We start from the raw sequence: 19039 nt of genomic DNA, 5'->3' as shown, positions 1-19039 counted from the left end.
AACGATATTCTAGGTTTGGCATGGAAATTCCCAGAATTTTTTTAACCCAGGCAAGAATCAAAAAGAAAAAGAAGCGCGAGGACAGCTGATAACTTCGAACGAGTTGTGAATGCGAAAGCATTGATGTCCAATTCAACTGCACTGAGCGGTCCTTCGACGTTTGCGCTGCGAGTTGTGTGCCGTAGCGGAACGTGCCCTCCGAGCCAGCAAGCAGCAGCAGCTCGAAGCACCAACGCCGTATGACACCGACACGTAGATGCGTTCCCACGTAGCCCAAGGCCTGTGCAATTCCAATATGACGTCATGCAACCTTGCCTGTCCGACTGCCATAGAATCTAATAGGGATGCTCCGGAATAGGCTGCGGTAATTTTGACGTAACCACTTTCGGTACGCCGGGCTTGGCAGTCGAAGTTTCTGTCCAAGTAGCATGCGTCATTAAGCAGAATCTAGAAGGCGCTGGCTTTGCTTCGTGGAGGAGCGCTCGCGCCGAGAGCGACAGCTAGCGTGACGTGGCGTCGCGGCGATGCCGTAGCCCTTCACCACTGTGTAAGAACAATATATTTTCTTACACCGTGCTCATCACTCACGCAACACCTCGAGCGCTATCGCGGCCGAGGGTGTGGCCTTTCGTCCGCCCTCCTCCATCGAGGCGCTGCTCGTGACGTGGCGTCGCAGCCAACGGAAATGCCAGTTTTGGAGCCGTTTCGCTGCTGCAGTCGACAGTCAGTAGCTTTTTCGCTCAGTGTGCCACTTGGCGCTTTCGTATCATAATTACCAGTTTTGCCCCTACGCAAGGCACTGACAGCGATAGCAAGGTTTAGCGTTGCGTTTCAGTTGCTCTGATGGCGTTCTGATATTACAACGGTGTGACGTGGCGCGACGCAGCACGCAAGCCGCCTCTTGCCGCGTGGAAGAGACAGTGTCCTGGCAGACACCAAGCATCTCACAACGCTCACGTTTAGGGTGCGTGGAACCCAGTGACGTTACTTGAGTTACCGGCTGGTTGTCAATCTCCGTCCCCCTTGCTTTCTTCTCTTTCTCTTGCCCCTGTGTCCTATTTCTTAACGCATATTATGCATAGTGCTTGTCAAATAATTTAAAACGACAAGGCCCCATTTTCGCATGTAATTCTGCTGTTTCATCGGTGAAAGATTAAAAATCCGAAGCAACGACAATATGGCGGCAGTTTGACATGTCACATTTTGCAACCGTTCGAGAAATTGAGAAAATAGACACTGCAAAATATAAGCCCACTGTTTGCGGCTGAAGTATTACACGATAAAGTGAAAATAAGTAGACGACGTCCTCCACGTTATCAACAATGCTTACAAGAAAATACAGTTACCTTTCGTTGTGCCAAGAAACACTTTCTTTTCCTAAATGATCTTCGAATATAAAACAGTAACCGAACACTTTGAACTGAAATTAGTACTCTTGGGGCGCATTTATATTTATACAATATTTTCGTTTATACATTAGCAAACATTAAATGGACGTCCTTTCGTGCCTGTGGGAATAGATTGGATATACTTTCAGAGGTTTAGTAACGTAACGTAACCTTCAAACATGCTCTATACACAAGGACGTACAATGTTCAGTAGAGGTCGCCATCATTTAGCGACAGAGTGAGCGAATTCAAATAGACCATACATCTGGCCATCAACGTCACCTCTTCACGAAAATGGACGAGAAGCGAGTTTAGCACTGGTAGTCATTGTACCCTCCCGCCCCCCCCCCCCCCCCCCCTCTATGATTTGCTTTATCGGAAGCAGGCCAGCGGAGCGTATTCTAAAACGAGCGGATTAAGAACGGGAAACTCGAAATCACGATACGTTTATTTGCTGCTCATTAGGTGACTGGGCAACCGTTGTAATAGCAATCGGAGAATATTAATAAGCTGCAGGAGTCGAGATATCTTCGTTTTTGAAAAGGAGCATATTGAAGAACAAATCTGGAGGATAGTCAAAAACATAAAAAGCCACAAAAACACAGCGTATAAAAGCGTCACATTCCAGGAGCATACATTGATATGCAATTGTACTTCAACGAAATAGATTTTCTCAAATAATATACCTTCGTGAGTGACCTTGTGTTATTAGGAAACGGTCGAAACTGACATTTCATGAAGTAATTTTCCACTTGTCTTCGTGTAAGTGGCTTTGCCTTAAAACCAGGGATGATAGAATATTAACTCTCCATTACGCAATATGGAGCACATGTTCGCAGAAGTGTTCAAGCCCTCCTGCTGTATGGCACCGAGTTTGCAGCACACGCACCGCTTTGGAGCCAATTCTTCAATGACGTTTAGTGCACGCTATCTCACTCAGCCGCCGCTACGACTACGGACATTCTTGAACATTTTCGTAAAACGCTGAATCGGCAATTTCGGCAATTGGCTCAAGAAGCCAAATCGATACAGTATTTCCTTCAAAGCTTGCGCCTTTTAGTGTAAGAACATGTTCTCTTAATCGATAAACATGCAATTAGGTTTCCGTTTGAAGTATATCAGCCTGCGCTTAGACGGTTCATATTTACAAGTACCCAAACAACATGACGGACAATGTGCTCTTGAAGTAATGCTGCAACTAATTTATTCAAGGTATCCGCAGACGCTTGCAGCATTGAGGGTAACAGCAAGATCTCGCGTTGCGCCAGAACTCCTTGGACAAGGTTGTAACTGTATGCGGGTGCGACATGTTGGCACGATACAGCCAACCTGGCAACTCCTCCTGCACAGAAGGAACAGCGCCGGCGTAGCAGGCGTCGCACTAGGATCTGGAAAGCTTACCATCTGGGATGCGGCCGGTATAGTAAACAGCGTAGTAACTGAGCACGCTAAATTCAAAGTGATGATGACTGTGGAAATCTTCTAGCTGAATGCACTCATAAAGAAATAGGACATGAATAAATAACTAAGAAAGAAAAGTAAAATCAAGAGAAAAACATTTCATGATAACTGAAGGAGAAGCTATTTTCGAAGCGAGCTCAGGATGCCGTATAACGTGCAATTATAAAGCGAGACACACTAAGAAAGAAGAAACGCGGGAACAAAAAAACGTGTTATATCAGAAGGCGAAAATATCTACCAGCTTGTTGGGTTAGGCGCCGCTGTAATCATTGAAGGGCTGCAGTTCAAGGACAGCAGATGTTAAGTAAACATGTCCGCCATAGAGATCAGCACAAGGCGTTTGGAGGTGTGCTTGCAAGAACGTCGGGAGACCACAAACAGCCTGTTGGTGCAAGAACGAAGTTCCCTCTAATGGAACACACTGTTAGATGCTGCTCATATTTGTCGTCGTAAGATAACTAAGACAGAGCAAAAAATAAGTATTCACCTGTACCGTTTTTTTTTTTTAATGATGGCTCTCTGGCTGCACAAACACTTTCTGTTTTGGGAAATTTGTTCCGCGCATACCCGCAAGGTTGCGGACAGTACATTATACCACAAAAATTCCCTTTCTGTCCTAAATTATAAAAAAATAGAACTTACCTAATTTTCTGTTGGACTTTCCATTCGTGTTCATACGTGAACAATCCTTCGTCAGTGCTTAAGGACATTTGTGTAACGACCTGAAATACTATTCGATGATGCTTCAATGGACAGTCGTAACAGCCTTATCCTTAATATATGTATGTTTATTTTTTAGTATCACTAACTCTTTTAATTTCTTTTTGCATCTCCACTGGACACCACCGAAAGCCTGCAAACTTACATATGAGAGCTCACTTCAGCATGAAGTATGTACCAACACAAAGACAAACTCGAAAACATTTAGCTTGCGGGGCTTCTTGGAAATAGATTTCGAATCGGCAAAGCACTCGTAGGTGTTTCGTTCCATCTCTTCTTTTTTCTTCCTCCACGGCCACATCCGTCGCAGCGCGGTAAGCTTTCTGAATTTTCAGTCGAGAGCTCAATCTTTTGCCAAGTCACCAAGATTGCAGAAAAATAAAGGAAATTTGCAGAAAACGCTCGAGCGAGAAGGTGTCCGAAAGGAGGCGTTCTTGTACGCACCATGTACTGCTTGCTGCTACATTCCGGCAGACAATCTCTCTACGTCTTGTCACTCACGTTGCACAATCTCAGCTTGAAGAGGTTGATCTGTGTAAGGAAAATTTTCAGCCTTAAGTTTGCACTCTTGGTACGTGGCAGTTCCTTGACATTTTCCTTGTTGTTCGTTTAGACTGAATTGTTACGCTATTTATCTTTAAACTGTATATACAGCAGGTTTTTCTTTCGTTTGATTCTTTATGAACAGTATGCAAGACTGTTTCGGTACCTCGTTAGATGGTGTCGGCTACTCTCAATAATTCATAGATGCTTCTGTAATCTCAAATGTTCTTGTAGTCCGGTTTCGTATATATATATATCTCTCTCTCTATATATATATATATATATATATATATATATATATATATATATATATATATTGCTTTAAACTGCAGAATCGCAAATACCGCCGCGAAAGGGGAAGAAAGCTGCACGCAGTGATGATTGTTTTGTTGGCGGCATTTAAAAATAAACTATATTCTGCCAACGCGAACACCACGCACCCTGTTGCGTCACCACTTATCTAGCTCCAGCGCTTTCTTTTCATCGGCCTATTCTGCTGCCCTGTGCGAAATGTTTACAGCATTCCGCTACGATTTACGAAGAAAAACAAACGCTCTATTGGCGAACTCAGTGCAGGTGCTCCTCAGTAGGATTCAACCCCGGAACGGACCACCAATAGTTGTAGCACCGGAAATCACGATAATATGGCATTTTATCCCTCCTTAAGATGCCAAGGTGCTTAACGTGTATTTACTTGCATGCCAGTTAGTAAAACCACGCTAATAATAGTAAAACACCTTGTGGGGCTAGTTGGTGCACAGCTTTCAATAGGTGAAGTGCCAATAGTGACGGCCCACAAGAACGAATACAGACTGGGCTAGGCGCTACATGCAACTGTTTATTGAAATCACAGGTGGCTCATATATAGCCATGAGGAGAGGGGAACAAAAAAAAAGGACACTGACTATGTGAATGCGCACTTGCGAGAACACTGATGAGATATTAGAAGGGAATTGCGCTTAATCTAAATCTAAAACTTATCTAAAAGCATGCTTTCATTCGTGTATATATTCAGAGACGCGGTGCCGACACAGTTGTCCCTTCTTTTTCTAATTACGTTGGCCTCCAACAATTCACGCGCCACAGAATCTTTACTTTTAAACATGGTTGTTGTATCATGTAAAACCACGCATTCTAGCACGAAATATTACTCCCCGTATTTCTGAACTCCATGAATGAACACAGTGTTCATAAAGTGTGTGTGTAAATTTCTATGTCGAAGTTTGAACGTCTGTGTCGTGCAGTTATATGCAACGTTTCGGATTATGCTAGGAAATGACAGTTTTGTCACGCTTTACGCTTTACATTTGCCCCTGCTTCCAAAAATTAAAACTATGTGTTTTTTAGGAGTGCTTTATACACTCTCGGAAACCTTGCGGATAAAGGCAGCACGGCACTCTCCAACGCTTGACGCAGCAATTTTTTACAAAGACTGTAATAAACCTGCGCGGCGAGAAGATTCATTGCTCGTAACTTACAATATGCTGCCTGCTTAAACGAAGTATGAGAAACGTCCCCTCACGCATTTCGCCGAGGAGACCAATAAAACGAACTATGGGTCTTGTATGACGCAAGAAAACTTGGAGAAAACTTGGATGTATATGCTAAATGTATATGAAGCACATAATTACACAACCTGCTTCAAACTTTCTGAAAATGTCTCCCAAAACCGGCGCCTTTATTACCTAAAACTGAAATGTCCCCTGTTTTTCGTTTTCCTAGGGAAGTTGGTAACTTTTGCAGGTGTTTCGCCAAAAAGTTTCTGAAGGGGCAGAAAAGGATGCTCTTGCAATTTTAATTTTATCAATAGCTCAAAGCCGCGCACCTCTTTTTTCTTACGTTTTGAACTTAACGCACCTCTCGTTTTACCGAAAAAAAAAAATCCGGTCAGCCTTTTTACTCTGGTCAAGATGGAAGACCAGCGCAGCTGTGCTTTGCGAAAGTTGTGCTCTCTGCGATATAGATTCGTGTTGTTTCTCTCTCTCTCTTTCACTCCCCCATCCTCCTCACTGCGTGTAGTGTAGCAAACTGGACTCATTCAGGTTAACCCCCTTCTCTTTCCTTCCTCCCTTCCCTCTGGCCGTCGCACCGGGAAACTGTACAAACGACGTCGCCGACTGCCTGCAGGTAGGCGTCTCGCATCGGCCGCGCGACGCGTCGGCTCCGTCAACTTTTGACGGGGTCCGTAGAACTTAGGATGTGACCCTCCTGAATTTGATACCACTGGATCCCCAACACCACGAGGAACCTGTCGACAACCATCTCGTACAGGTCTCGTGGGCCAAAATTTGGACATTCTGCGACAATTTGTTACTTTCGCCACGCCGCGGATAGCTAACCCTCAAGAGGGTTAGCTTTGACTCCGTCGGCACCGGGGTTTCCCGGGACTTACCGGCTGGTGGCGACCACCAAGACGGCTGGATACGACCCTACCACCATGGCCTGAGCAGAAATCGAGACTCATGGGCAAGAGGAGGACCTGCCACCCACAGAAGATGAGTGTCTTTCCATCATGGTGAATCTCCGCCGGAGACGCCAGCAGAACAAGACTGCTACAAAGGGCGACGCCGCAGCTGCGTCGCCCGCGTCAAACACGGCAGCTAGGAATCCCCGCCACCGCGGCAAGCCCGGCAATGCTCGCGTTGCGCTGCCGCTCAACAAGAAGACGGCAACCACCTGGCCCCCGAAGCAGACGCCAAAAATGAATTCGGAGGATCTCATCGTGGTAATGAAACCGTGTGTGACCCTGGACCTCAAGATGGCCTTTCGGCATGGAGAAATGGGAGCGGCAGTAGCCCACTATGTGGGTGGGGCGGCAGGAGCTGCTCTCAATGTCTGGCTGGTCTGGGACCAAAATATCATCGTCTGTGGAACACAAGTGGTGCAAGCAGCGGACAAGCTTGCCAGGGAATTTGACTTGCAAGTGGGTGAACGCTCCTTCCTCTTTCGGGGCCATGTGAAACTAAATGGTGAAGTGTGCCAAGGTGTGGTCAGTGTACGGGCTGACGAAACCTCCGCATCACTAAAAGCTAGGCTTGGCGAGCTTGAATGGCGAGAGGACGATATTGCCTTCATACGGAAACTTGGTGCATCCAATGTGGCGGCGGTGACCTTCGTGGGCCGGTGGTTACCGTGTTACATACACTACAACTGCGAGTGTACCCCGGTTAGGGAGTACAAAAAGACGATCCCCGCCTGCTACATATGTGGCACGATGGGGCACCGCGTTGACAATTGCCCCCACCCAGTCGTAGGACGGTGTGGCTACTGCGGCCAACACGTTGGAACTTCGGACCAAGGCCTGGCTGAACACGAGTGCACCCCGACATGCATGATCTGCGGAGGGGCCCTCCTCACTGGCTCCACAGATTGTGTAGGAAAGTTTCGGAAGCTACAGCGACCGGGACAACCTACCCAGCAACAACGGGGTCAACCACTGAAGACGGGCAAGAAGGGACACGTCACCCAGCAGGACCACGTAACCTCGACCAACAAGAAGACGGGCAAGTCCGGGCAAGCCAACCGAAAGCAAACTTCTCACAACCAACATGTGAAGTCCGGGACCAGTGCCAAGCCGCCAGCCTTCAAGGCAGAGGATTTTCCACCGCTTGGCAACAACCCTACTGCAATCCAGGTGAGCAACTGGGTGGGGGTTGCCTCTACTTCCTCTCAACCCTCCCCCACCCCCATGGTACTGGAGCTGAGAAAAGAATTAGAAATTCTCAGAAGTCAGAACGCGCAGCGGGCAACTAAACTCAATACACTGGAAAAGGCTAGGGCAGAGCTGCTTGTTCCAGGAACAATGGATGAGGGGGACCACTCGGCATCTGTGTGCTCGAGCTTTGCTCCGATGTCACGCTTCCTGTAATCGCTAACTTGGAAAGCCGCATAACAGCGCTTGAGCAAACCATGGCCGAACAAATGGCCCAGCTTCCCGGTCTCATTGCGGAGACCATTCAAGCTAGGTTGCAACAAATTGCAGCCACTATGATTCAACAGGTGACAGTACAAGTAACGCAAAACATCAAGGCCTGGATCCAAGCCAGTCCAAAATTGTTTAGGCGCGCAGGACTTGTCAAGGAGGTGAGCCACCCATCAAAAATGTTTCGGTCTGTCGATGACGATGAAAATGATGATTCCCTCCTAGCAGCTTTGAAAAGTGCCGGAGCAGTTGCGGCAGTGAGCGGGTTAGACCAACCAACCTGGAGTCAGCAACATGGCTCAGAGGACTAATCAGTCAGCTCGAAAACCAAAACGGGAACCTTTATCGTTAATATAGTGGAATTGTAGAGGATTCCGTGATCGGTATAAAAGAGCACACTTGAGCCTCTACTTCTAAACTCTTGAATTCCTAGCAGCCATTGTAGATCTGCGAGAACCTGGTGCATCTGCCAAAATGTCTGGCTACAACACATTCGAGAAAGACCCATCCACCTGTATTCTTGTACACAAATCGTACACGGCACAGGAAGTGGATCTAGACATTATTCTGGCCTACTCGTACACAATGGTCACTGTGCTTCCCCTGCGGCGCTCTGACTCATCAGTGCATATTCTTAATATCTATTGTCCGCCCAAACTCAAACACGGTAATTTCTCTGACATATTTAGTCGGGCGCTGAAGATAGCGGGTCGACACCCATTGTTGATTGTGGGTGATTTCAATGCTCCCAGTCAACTATGGGGTAACAGGAAGGAGGAAGCACGTGGGCGTAAGCTAGCGGAGCATATCGCGACGCTAGGCATCACTCTGCAAACCGACCCGGCACACCCTACGCGTGTGGGGAATTCCGTCACCAGGGGCACGTGCCCTGACCTGACGCTTTCAAAACACGTACAAAACATCGAATGCACAACATGGAGGACACTCGCGGCAGTGACCATTGTATCATTAATACATAATTGCATGTACGACCTCTAAAGCAGCCACTTATTCACGCTCGACTCCCAAACTGGCAGGCATTCCGTAAGTCCTTACCAGCCACCGATCTCTTTGAACATGGATATGAAGCATGGGCACGAACATTCACCTCAACCCTCAAACAACACGAGAAGCACATCCAGACAACGGAGGACTGCCCAGCTGCAGATAACCATCTACTCCCCCTCTCGGAAGCCCGCCGCAATCTTACCAAACGCTCGCATAGACAGAAACACAACCATACCCTCAAAAGACGAATTGTAGAGCTCACCCAAAAGGCCGCGGAATATGCCTCTCACCTGGCTGACACTAACTGGGTAGACCGGTGCAGCACAGCAGCTACACAAATGTCTGGTAAGAACACATGGAGACTTTTCCGCCATCTGATTAACCCCTCACAATCAAGAGGAGAAACACAAAGACATTTACAACGTGCACTCCACAACACACCTGGCCGAGACATTACGGGACAAGTACTTGTGACAGAAACAGGACCCCAAAGGTACGGAATATTTTTATGCAGGCAAAGAAAATCAGGAGTTGGACCAACCGTTCCAACTCTACGACCTCAAGGCGGCTCTGGCCAAGATGCGCAGGGGCACGGCGCCAGGTAGGGACAAGGTCACAGTTACACTGCTGGCCAACCTCCCTGACCAGGCATATGAAACCCTGCTCGAATACATTACCGCAATTTTGAAAGGGGAAAAACCGGTTCCCTTAGATTGGAAGACAGCACTGGTTACATTCATCCTTAAATCAGGCGAGGCAATCAACACAGACAACTTAAGACCTACCTCGCTCACATCGTGTGTGGGCAAACTGATGGAAACGATGGTGCGCGATAGACTCTCGGAATATTTGGAAGACCGTAACACCTTCTCGGACACGATGTTCGGCTTTCGCCCCCACAAGTCAGCGCAGGACATCCTGATCCAACTTAACAGAGATGGAATACAGCCTATCGAGCACCCTCATAATGACAAGGTTATCTTAGCCTTGGACTTGAAGGGTGCTTTCGATAACGTTAAACACAGCGTCATACTGAGTCACCTCAGTGAGACACACTGCGGCCGCAACACTTTCAATTACATAAAGGATTTCTTGACAGATCGGGCTGCACTGATCCGTATTCAAGACACCGAACATGGACCCTATCAAATGGGCACGCGGGGCACGCCACAAGGGGCGGTGTTGTCCCCACTGCTCTTCAATTTAGCTATGCTACACCTTCCGGCACAGTTAAATAATATTGAAGGCATACGGCATGCGCTGTATGCTGATGATATCACGATATGGGCCACCGAAGGCAACTTAGGGCACATGGAGGAAGGCCTGCAAGCAGCAGCACGGGTAGTGGATCGCTACGCGGAGCGCTGCGGCCTCCAATGTGCACCAGCAGTCAGAATTTGTTCACCTTAGGGCTTCCCTTAAGGATAATACAAACATCCACTTATCCCTCGGCAGTGGCCTCATCCACGAGTCTAAGGAGATTAGAATTCTGGGGCTCTTCGTACACCATCACCGAAAGGTCGACACAACACTTGGGAAGCTCCCGAAGATTGGAGACCAGGTGAGTCGAATGGTCCGCCGGGTCTCCAATAAGAGAGGAGGGTTACGAAGCAAGGACGCGGTGCGGCTCGCTCAAGCTTTCGTAACTAGCCGCATTCTGTATTCAGTACCCTACCTCCACTTGCGGAAGCGCGATGAAGACAGGGTAGAAGTTATCCTCCGCAAAATGATGAAAAGGGCTCTTGATCTCCCGGTATCAACTTCCAACGGACGACTACTCGATGTTGGAATGGTCAACACCTTCCAGGAGCTCAAAGAAGCTCATCTAACAAATCAATACACAAGGTTAGCCCAAACACGATCGGGCCGACTACTTCTGGCTCGACTACACATCGAACACGACCTCCACATACAAGAAAGAGTCAGAGTGGTAGAACTATGGAGACGCGTCATCCGAGTTTGACCTCTTCCAACCAAGATGGATAGAGAAGACCATATTGAACGCCTCCAAGCTAGGGCGGAAGCTTTGGAGCGTCACTATGGCAACAAACATGGAGTTTACGATGTAGATATCGCTGGGCCAAGCCACGGGGGGTGGTACGCAGCAGCAGTCATACATCAGGGAACACAGGTGGATGGGCTCAGTTTTCGTGCACCAGGTACAACAGAAGCAGAAGAGGTAGCCATCGCCCTAGCTGCCTCGGACTCTAATTCTCAATATATCATTACGGATTTGCGTGGCGCGCGCCGTAATTACGAGGCAGGTTGGGTCACCCTATTGGCCGAGTGCATACTGAGAAACTGCAGCAAGGATGTCGATCCAACCCCCCGTTGTATAGTTTGGACTCCTGGCCATCAGGGCCTTCATGGGAATGAAGCTGCTGCAGCGGCAGCCCGAGCACTCACTTACCGGGTGTCCCCTTTGGCCCCTGAGATCCTGGAACAAGAACGCGGAATTCTCTTAACATTCAAAGACATTTCTACCTATTATAAGGATAGCCATCGCCGGTACCCAGCCCCAGCTAAAGGACTGGGGAAAGCGAACGAACGCGTTCTACTTCGCTTATACACCAACACAATGCTGTGCCCGGCAGTAATGAAACATTTTGATCCTCCGATCACTGGCAGGTGCCAACACTGCGGCGAGGTGCCTGACATTTATCACAAGGTGTGGGCCTGCCAGCAAAATTCGACTCTCACCCCCCACCCCAACCCTACCCGAGAGGACTGGGAGGCAGCCCTGCTTGGTTGCTCAGACCTTCAGGCCCAAAAGGCCTTGGTCAAAAGGGCCAGGCCGGTGGCTTCGACCAATGGGGTCCTGGATAGGGACTCCACTTAGTATGTAAGGCTCCTGCGCGAGTCCACAGCTCTCTTTATTAATAAATGCTTTCCACCACCACTACCATCGAGTATTGCTTACCCTTCTAGTCATCCCAACACAGCTTCCCTCGTTATCCTTCTTCACAGAGTGGAAGGGCAAGAAATGCTTTTATGTAAGGTGATGGCGTCGGCGCGTTGGTGAAGCAATTTCTTGAGGCAGCAGTGCGTATTTACCTCATTAGAGGTCCTCATTAGTATTCCCGGAAAATATAAAAAACTTTCGTCAGTATTGTCAGCATATTGGGAAATTTTGAATCGCTCAAGAACCGCGGGAAGGAATTTCGTTGGAAGTGCATGCCTTTTATTATTTTAACAAAAGCAATGAAAAGTAGCAGTTTCGCTCCAGTGGTGAAGGATTGACAGCGGTAGTAAATACTTTTTTATAGACGCAGTCTTTTTGTTCTGCTGCAAAGCACCGAAACCCCATCGCATAGAAAGAAGAAATGGAAAGAGTTCTGAGATTTAGCCGACTTCTTGTGGCAACAAACCCTCTCCCAGCTCCGAGCATCCCAGCCCAGCAGGAAGCACAAGACGGAGAACGTCGCCGATACCACAGGGAACGTGTCGTTGCCCACAGAAGTGCACCGTGTTCTCTCCCAAGGGCCGAAGTATGCCACAGAACCGAAAAGTTCGCCTGCCGAACTTCTGAGTTTGGTGAGGCGGGCGTCGAGGCTGGCTCCGGCGGCAGAGTCCGACAGGTGCGTGTCTGAAGGAGTGGACGCGCTGTTGCGTCGCAATGCTCCAGTGAATTCCTTTTCTGTTCGAGGAACTGTCTCGTACTTAAAGGAACACTCGCTGCGTCAGCTCCGGGCGGACTAGGAGGGCGGATTCCTAGTGCTACCTTCTCAATTGTACGTCAAGAAGGGTAGGGAAGCTATTTTGTCTTCGTTTTCTGTTGCCAAGAACATTTCCTTGCAAAAAATTAAATCTAAGACCAAGAAAGTGTGTAAAAGACTTAACCTCGAACTGCTAACGAGAGCAGCCGATAATAGTAAAGGGCTCAGTTTACAAGTGTTCTTTAGTGCCAAGACCCACAAGCCAGAGTGTTCGTTTCGTGTAATCGTATCTGAGAGCTTGGTAAAAATCTGTAGCCGTTCTTCTAAAGAAGATTTTAAATTCGCTCATGTTAGACGATCCCGTACCAGGTGAAGAATTCGCTGGATGTAATACAGTTTTTAGAAACTAAAACGAACAAAGGACTGAGGGCCTGTTCTTCTGACGTCAAGGACTTTTATTATTCACTACCGCATAATGAGCTTTTCTCGACCATAGAGGAACGTATTGACCGACAACGATCAATTGAAATCCACAACAAGGCCGGCGTATCCGTCGGCGGCTTTCTAGAACTACTTCTAGTGTACTTAAGTTCTACATTCATTTCCTGGGAATGCGAGTTTTACCTGCAAAAACGGGGAGGCTGCATAGGCTCATGCATAGCCCCCGTACTTAGTGACTTGTTATTAGTATAAAAGGTTAGAAGACTCCAAGATAAATTGGAAGGGTCAAATGTTTTACAGTGTTTTCGCTATGTAGACGACTTTCTTGTTCTTATAGACACAATTGTGGAAAAATTTGACGCAGTCTTTACGCAGATCAAAGACACCTTTGTTCAGTGCCTTCATCCGCTCATATTAAATACTGAAGTGCCAGAAAACTAACTCATCAGATTTTTGGATATCAAACTCGGATTAATGCAACATCACACGTGTTGGTCTTACGAACCACGAAGCAATAAGCCATTGCTAACTTTTACGTCTTCTCATCCTAAGCTGGTTAAACGAGAAGTGGCTAAATCATGCTATCCTAACGCGCTTAACAAATCATGCATGCACTCCTTGAGAGATAGCTTCAATCATCAAACAGATCGTCTGGTAAAGGCTGGTTATCCCAAGCAGTTGCTAGTGTCAGTGTCAGAAAATATCCTCAGTAGGTTGAGCAAAAGCAGAAAAGAACAAAGGATAAATTCGACGACAGAAAAGGAAAAAGTAAAAACCACTATATTGCCTTACATTCATCATGTCTCCCGTAGGATAAAAAAATATAGCTAACAGAGCACGTCTCAAAGTAGTTTTCTCGGCGCCGGATAAGCTTGGGAAGATGTGCAAAATGGTTAATAATGATTTCGGTCCAAGAGAGTGCAACATCAAACATGAAAATCATTCGTCTCTTGTAAAGAGGGAGTTGTCTACGCCATTCCGTTGTCATGTGGCAGGCTTTATGTCGGTAAAACGGGGAGATGCCTTAATGAACGCCTGAAGGAGCACAACAACAACGAGCATAATACAGTAAAAGGGCATTTAGGCATCCACTATAGAGACTGCGACAGCGGGGCCTGCTACCCTGACTTGGCTAGAACACAAATTTTAAGTAAACATAGCAACCAACTAACCGGTGAAATCATCGAAGCAGCGCACATCGCCTGGTCAAAAGACCCATGCGTCAGTAGCCCCTCCATATCCATTACGTCCAAAGAACTAACATGTTTAGTGGGGGGGGGGGGGGGGGATATGACGATTACAGTTATCTCCCCAGTACAGTGCAGCGTGTATGAATGATTGTGAATATATGCATGGTTTTTTGGTTTCTTCTGTTGGCTGGAGCTGTTATATATTCTTCGTTCCAAGCAATAAACTTCAGTGACAAGTCAGCGCTCGTCCGCGTCGTTTCTCCCTGCTTGTCGCCGTGAAAACCGCGTTGTTCTGCTTTAAATAATTAGACAACAGGCACAAGTTTTGTCGGCCGAATAAATTGCAGTATACTCCCGCTTAATAATTAAGCTAGGGAGGCCGGTGGCACACAAGCACATTTGATCAGATCTCAGTCGATGACCGTAGAAACACGCTGACACAACGCTAGTGAGATCAACGGCGGCAAAAGAGGCGGTGAGCGAACGCTTCAACGCGTCTCCCAAACTTGATTACGTAACCTCCTGCATAGCGCGAGCGAGAACAAACCGAACAAGAATCTGCCAGCCAAACCGGCTTGCCTAGCTTTGGCATTTGCCGCAGATTATATTCAATACCTTTGAAAAATATGAAAGGTACATAAACATGCCTGCAAACCTGCAGGCATGGTGTAGCATCTTCATCATCATCATAATCATCATCATCATCAGCCTGGTTACGCCCACTGCAGGGCAAAGGCCTCTCCCACACTTCTCCAACTAACCCGGTCATGTACTAATTGTTGCCATGTCGTCCCTGCAAACTTCTTAATCTCATCCACCTACCTAACTTTCTCCCGCCCCCTGCTACACTTCGCTTCCCTGGTAATCCAGTACGTAACCCTTAGTGACCATCGATTATCTTCCCTCCTCATTACATGTCCTGCCCATGCCCATTTCTTTTGTTTGATTTCAACTAAGATCTCATTAACTCACGTTTGTTCTCTCACCCAATCTGCTCTTTTCTTATCCCTTAAAGTTACACCCATCATTCTTCTTTCCATAGATTGTTGCGTCGTTCTCAATTTAGGTAGAACCCTTTTCGTAAGCCTCCAGGTTTCTGGCCCCGTAGGTGAGTACTGGTAAGGCACAGCTATTATACACTTTTCTGTTGAGGGATAATGGTAACCTGCTGTTCAGATCTCAGAATGCCTGCCAAACGCTCCCCAGCCCATTCTTATTCTTCTGATTATTTCCGTCTCATGATCTGGATCCGCGGTCACTACCTGCCCTAAGTAGACGCATTTCTATACCACTTCCAGTGCCTCGCTACCTATTGTTAATTGTTGTATTCTTCCGAGACTGTTAAACATTACTTCAGTTTTCTGCAGATTAATTCTTAGGCCCACTCTTCTGCTTTGCCTCTCCAGTGAGCATGCATTGCAATTGGTCCCCTGAGTTACTAAGCAAGGCAATATCATCAGCGAATCGCATGTTACTAAGGTCATCATCATCATCATCATCAGCCTAGTTACGCCCACTGCAGGGCAAAGGCCTCTCCCATACTTCTCCAACTGCCCCGGTCATGTACTAATTGTGGCCATGTTGTCCCTGCAAACGTCTTAATGTCATCTGCCCACCTAACTTTCTGCCGCCCCCTGCTACGCTTCCCTTCTCTTGGAATCCAGTCCGTAGCTCTTAGTGACCATCGGTTATCTTCCCTCCTCATTACATGTCCGGCCCATGCCCATTTCTTTTTCTTGATTTCAACTAAGATGTCGTTTACCCGCGTTTGTTGCCTCACCCAATCTGCTCTTTTCTTATCCCTTAACGTTACACCCATCATTCTTCTTTCCATAGCTCGTTGCGTCGTTCTCAATTTCAGCAGAACCCTTTTCGTAAGCCTCCAGGTTTCTGCCCCATATGTGAGTACTGGTAACACACAGCTGTTGTACACTTTCCTTTTGAGGGATAGTGGCAACCTACTGTTCATGATTTGAGAATGCCTGCCAAACGCACCCCAACCCATTCTTATTCTTCTGGTTATTTCAGTCTCATGATCCGGATCCGTGGTCACTACCTGCCCTAAGTAGATGTATTCCCTTACCACTTCCAGTGTTTCGCTACCTATCGTAAACTGCTGTTCTCTTCCGAGACTGTTAAACAGTACTTTAGTTTTCTGCAGATTAATTTTCAGACCCACCCTTCTGCTTTGTCTCTCCAGGTCAGTGAGCATGCATTGCAATTGGTCTCCTGAGTTACTAAGCAAGGCAATATCATCAGCGAATCGCAAGTTGCTAAGGTATTCTCCATCAACTTTTATCCCCAATTCTTCCCACTCCAGGCCTCTGAATACCTCCTGTAAACATGCTGTGAATAGCATTGGAGATATCGTATCTCCCTGTCTGACGCCTTTCTTTATAGGGATTTTGTTGCTTTCTTTGTGGAGGACTACGGTGGCTGTGGAGCCGCTATAGATATCTTCCAGTATTTTTACATATGGCTCATCTACACCCTGATTCCGTAATGCCTCCATGACTGCTGAGGTTTCGACTGAATCAAACGCTTTCTCGTAATCAATGAAAGCTATATATAAGGGTTGGTTATATTCTGCACATTTCTCTATCACTTGATTGATAGTGTGAATATGGTCTATTGTTGAGTAGCCTTTACGGAATCCTGCCTGGTCCTTTGGTTGACAGAAGTCTAAGGTGTTCCTGATTCTATTTGCGATTACCTTAGTAAATACTTTGTAGGCAACGGACAGTAAGCTGATCGGTCTATAATTTTTCAAGTCTTTGGCGTCCCCTTTCTTATGGATTAGGATTATGTTAGCGTTCTTCCAAGATTCCGGTACGCTCGAGGTTATGAGGCATTGCGTATACAGGGTGGCCAGTTTCTCTAGAACAATCTGACCACCATCCTTCAACAAATCTGCTGTTACCTGATCCTCCCCAGCTGCCTTCCCCCTTTGCATAGCTCCTAAGGCTTTCTTTACTTCTTCTGGCGTTACCTGTGGGATTTCGAATTCCTCTAGGCTATTCTCTCTTCCACTATCGTCGTGGGTGCCACTGGTACTGTATAAATCTCTATAGAACTCCTCAGCCACTTGAACTATCTCGTCCATATTAGTAACGATATTGCCGGCTTTGTCTCTTAACGCACACATCTGATTCTTGCCTATTCCTAGTTTCTTCTTCACTGTTTTTAGGCTTCCTCCTTTCCTGAGAGCCTGTTCAATTCTATCCATATTATAGTTCCTGATGTCCGCTGTCTTACGCTTGTTGATTAACTTAGAAAGTTCTGCCAGTTCTATTCTAGCTGTAGGATTAGAGGCTTTCATACATTGGCGTTTCTTGATCAGATCTTTCGTCTCCTGCGATAGCTTACTGGTTTCCTGCCTAACGGCGTTACCACCGACTTCTATTGCGCACTCCTTGATGATGCCCATGAGATTGTCGTTCATTGCTTCAACACTAAGGTCCTCTTCCTGAGTTAAAGCCGAATACCTGTTCTGTAGTTTGATCCGGAATTCCTCTAGTTTCCCTCTTACCGCTAACTCATTGATTGGCTTCTTGTGTACCAGTTTCTTTCGTTCCCTCCTCAAGTCTAGGCTAATTCGAGTTCTTACCATCCTGTGGTCACTGCAGCGTACCTTGCCGAGCACGTCTACATCTTGAATGATGCCAGGGTTCGCGCAGAGTATGAAGTCGATTTCATTTCTAGTCTCACCATTCGGGCTCCTCCACGTCCACTTTCGGCTAACCCGCTTGCGGAAAAAGGTATTCATTATACGCATATTATTCTGTTCTGCAAACTCTACTAATAATTCTCCTCTGCTATTCCTAGAGCCTATGCCATATTCCCCCACTGACTTGTCTCCAGCCTGCTTCTTGCCTACCCTGGCATTGAAGTCGCCCATCAGTATAGTGTATTTTGTTTTGACTTTACCCATCGCCGATTCTACGTCTTCATAAAAGCTTTCGACTTCCTGGTCATCATGACTAGATGTAGGAGCGTAGACCTGTACAACCTTCATTTTGCACCTCTTATTAAGTTTCACAACAAGACATGCCACCCTCTCGTTAATGCTATAGAATTCCTGTATGTTACCAGCTATTTCCTTATTAATCAGGAATCCGACTCCTAGTTCTCGTCTCTCCGCTAAGCCCCGGTAACACAGTACATGCCCGCTTTTTAGCACTGTATATGCTTCTTTTGTCCTCCTAACCTCACTGAGTCCTATTATATCCCATTTACTACCCTCTAATTCCTCCAATAACACTGCTAGACTCGCCTCACTAGATAGCGTTCTAACGTTAAACGTTGCCAGGTTCAGATTCCAATGGCGGCCTGTCCGGAGCCAGGTATTCTTAGCACCCTCTGCAGCGTCACAGATCTGACCGCCGCCGTGGTCAGTTGCTTCGCGGCTGCTGGGGACTGAGGGCCGGGGTTCGATTGTTGTATTCATATAGGAGGTTGTGGCCAAGTACTGCACCAGGGTGGCCAATCCTGCTCTGGTGAGAGAGTGCGTTACCGGTTCTGGTCACCGGGATCAGGCCGCACTCCAGGCCTGTTTGTGCAATTTTCTCAACACACGGGTTTTTTTTTTTTTTTTTTTTTTTCCGGTGGAGAATAGCGCGGCACCGGGATTTGAGGTATTCTACATTAACTCTTATCCTCAATTCTTCCCAATCCAGGTCTCTGAATACCTCCTTTAAACACGCTGAGAAT

This window comes from Dermacentor andersoni, chromosome 11 (genome assembly GCF_023375885.2).
Source record: "Dermacentor andersoni chromosome 11, qqDerAnde1_hic_scaffold, whole genome shotgun sequence".
In the NCBI taxonomy this organism is placed as follows: Eukaryota; Metazoa; Arthropoda; class Arachnida; order Ixodida; family Ixodidae; genus Dermacentor; species Dermacentor andersoni.
The sequence above is the reverse complement of the archived record's forward strand: the minus strand, read 5'-3'. Positions refer to the sequence as shown.